This window comes from Cryptomeria japonica, chromosome 10 (assembly GCF_030272615.1).
Source record: "Cryptomeria japonica chromosome 10, Sugi_1.0, whole genome shotgun sequence".
NCBI lineage: Eukaryota > Viridiplantae > Streptophyta > Pinopsida > Cupressales > Cupressaceae > Cryptomeria > Cryptomeria japonica.
Genome location: NC_081414.1, coordinates 735,143,749 through 735,147,693, shown reverse-complemented (window position 1 = coordinate 735,147,693; position 3,945 = coordinate 735,143,749).

Sequence of the window (3,945 nt, the reverse complement as noted above, 5' to 3'; positions counted from 1 at the left end):
TGAAATTTAGCTCATGGTCTCATGCCCTTGTTTAGTCTATTTTATTTAGTAATAGTCCAAATTTTAAAGGAGTATTTGCGAAGTTAATTCTCTTATGATTTTTAATTTTATATTTATTTTATGTAATTTAAATAATTATTATTATAATATAAATTTAAAAAAATAAATTTTTTTTGTTAGAATCATCATGTATTAGTTAATAATTATTTATTTAATTATTAGTTTATTATCTTCTACACTTAAGATAAACTTAATAATTTAATAATATTGTAGGTATTTAATGATTATTCTAATTATTAAATACACATTATCCTTTTAGGATTTCTTTAGGGTTGCATAATCTTCTTTTATAAGGATTGTGTTGTACTTTTTTATTCATTCCTTCTTTGAATGATAATCTTTTTCTTCAAAGTCATTATTGTTTTTTGTCTCCATTCTTCTTTTGTGACGGGTATTTTGCTTCCAGGTGTTGGGATCTCTAAAGTTATACTTATCAACTTCTTCACTTTTGATAGAGAGTAATTTATTACAGACAATTTATTATGTAAAATATGGTAAGAAATTAAAAAATATGAAAAAAATATATATTGTTTTAAAAAGCTCATAGCTTCATATTATCTAAAATGAAATTACATGTTAAAGAAGTTAAACTAAGCTTTGCAAGGGAGGAAAAAATAAAAAACAAGAAAAATAGTGTGAAAGAGTAGCCAACAAAAATCAACAATAGCACATAAACACTAGCAAAAGTAAAGCCCAAAAATAGAGGCCACCAAGGAAAATAGCGGACAAACTTGAAACAAATAAAAAAACAAGGGCACGAAAAAAAATGGCCTAAAGCAAAATCATCAAGAAGGAACTAAAATTGTCAATTTGGTGACAAAACCACAACAAAAAGAAGTAAAATGTAAATTGTGTTTGATTTGTAATAGAGAGGATAATACTAAGGAAGATAGAATCTTCCAAGTGTTCTATAGCTTCTCATCTATCCACAAATAATTGTAATCTCACCTTTGAGAGAGCATATGCCTCTAAACTGCACCCCCCTAGAAACATAGGTGAAAGAAATATTGACAAACGTAGGTTGCAACATATCAATGTATTTTGTTATAGGCGTAAGAAATAAATTTTCCACCTCATAGATCCTATAAATCCATTTGATGATAACCATAGAAACACTAAAATTGATCCATTCTTCTATCCTTTGTTATCGTCAACAAAAATTTTAATGCCATAACTTTTACAAAATTATTAATATTGTTTCCCAAACCAACACTAAAAGTGATATAATGATTTGCATTAAAAAAATTATGCCTCCCACCTCACATAGAGTAGGATTACCTTGGCATGCCCCCCATCAAAGGAACCCCAAAGATGTGATTTTTTAATCAGCGAGGAGTTCATGGATAATAAATTTATCTAGGTAGTCAATTGTTTCTAGAAATTAGTCAAGCACAGTGGGCAATGTCCTAGTCTCTTCCAACTTCTCTTTTGTAGTGTTACCCAAGTCAAAAATTTATTTTGGAGTGTAAGTTGTTGAACCCAAGGCTCTAAGAGGTGGGGGGGGCGAGGTGGTGAATCAGTCTAAATCAAAATCAATGCAACACATAAGAAATTAATTAACAACACATATCCAACGCGTCAACACCAAGATTTTCTATGTGGAAAAACCATGGTGAGCACTTGCCCACAAAAATATATCCACTATGTATATCAAATTACAATGAAGGAGCTCACTGCTTCAGATTTGCAGACCAAGGCTAACTGCTCTTGGGACAAGATACAAAAATGACTTGCAAACCTATATACATGAAGACATATTATTAATAGAATTTCTCATTCATTACTGTTAGTGATTTTTCTTTACTCACCACACTTTAGATTTGTTAGATCATTTTAAATATAACCTATATTCTTTTACTTTCCTTAGTTTTGTATATCTTTGATGGATTTCATTTTATGTACACTAGGGGCTATATGCAAAGAACTTTAGACTCTATATAAATTATTTTTTCAAGTAATTTTTTGGATGGCAATACAAAATAAGGACAATAATGAACACATTTTGGATGAAAAAATGGGTGTGTACTAGCATCAAGAATAAAGACCTTTCAAATTCATTTCCTAGATCCTTCATAATTCAAATTCTTATTTTATTATTGTTTTTTTCATTTTTTGCTTCTTTATGTCATTTTCCTATTTTTTTATTAATTTGATAAATTTTAAATAAGATTAAAATCTATATTATAGATGGGTCTCCCAATAAATAGGATAAGTATCCTCACCTTTCTCTCACAATTTTTCTTTTAAGGAATTCATAGATTCTAACTAGCTTTCAAGATTGATAACTATTGACCTCCAAAGCTTTCACTTATTTGAGGGTAGTCTAAAAGTTTCACAAGTGTGGGACTTGATATGATTTGTGAAACGACCTACAAGATTTTAGAAGTCACGTCTTTGTATTTCAAATAGGATAGAAAGAGATAGGGGAATAAACATTAAAACAACTAAACTAAGTCAATGCACTAATGCAAAGCTTTTAAAGTTTCTCTCATTAAATAACAAGGAACTACCATTTTTTGGAATTGAGCAAAACACACCACAAACCCTTCATTGTCAAGAAGAGAACAAAATACACAAAGTTACATAAACATAGGATATAATATTTGAATCCTCACCAAGGGAGACACTTGTCAAGGCTCAGTAAAATGTATAGATCCTTGGAGATTTTCACAATAATTAACCATTCACAGGTTTCATTCACCAAAAGAACAATATAATTTCTTAATTTGAGGAAAATGGAAGAGTAAAAGTTTCTAATTCACATATTAGCTAAGAAACAAAAACGCTAGATTAAGCATACAATAACTACATTCATGTCTAAATGGCACGAAACATTTCTATAGAAATAAAATAAGCAAAAGGCAACATTGACACAATATGAATGTTTTATTTAAGAAATGTTTTCTCATGGGCTACAAGTTATTGAGCTTCTAAAATATTTTCTTCTTTAAAAAAAAAAAAATGTTGAAAGTATTGAACTCTCATTACAAAATGCTTGCAGGCTTGAATAGAATTGCTTCTTTAAATTGGAAAAGATTTTTGGAACTGAATCCATGTTTGCATATATGTCATGTGTTGACCTTATCATAGTAACCTTTGTAACTACCTTTGTATGAGGTACTTTTGCATTATTATCCTTCCCTAAACATGCAGCATTGAGCACCACCTAGATTTCTCATGATTTTCATCAAAATGGCTTGAGCATGGAGTCTCATTTTATATTTCTAGCGTTTTTTTCTTACTTTGGCCATGCGGTGCAACAATGTCCTAATTCCAACATGATTGATATGGAACTTGAAAAATATAATGAGTCGATACCCGAGAAGAAAATAAGAAATTCATCCATTCATTATTTGAATCTATGAAAAAAAAATTAGAAACCTACCAAAATAAAGATTTTCCTTATTAAAGATCCACATATGGAAGAAAGTCTATCAAAGTGTGTAGATCTTTAGTCATTTTAGCATGTGCATTGTGTTTCATTCCTTTTTGGACGAGGTGAAATAAAATAGAAGCAATACTCTCATAAAGTTGCGTAGTTGAATTTGTCCCTCATAGCCAACTAGATAGAACCTTGCCCTAAGATAGGTGTTTATAGCCTCAATAAGGATATCGATTTGGTTTCCATCAAACATAGCTCTTTGCCAATTGGACGTCGATAGCTCTGGTAGAGTTTATTAGATCACTTGAGTATGAATAATTTAAATTATAATTTTCACTTCAGGACCTTTGTCTTTTGATTTTTACATTTAATTTCGTTGGCAATGAAGCCAAGCTGCTAGGTTGGAAACCAAAGTGATAGCGAGGAAAACCTTATAATTTTTCACTTTAAATGAGAACATGCGTTTCCATTATACTTCATCTTAGGAAATATTTAAATTTTGG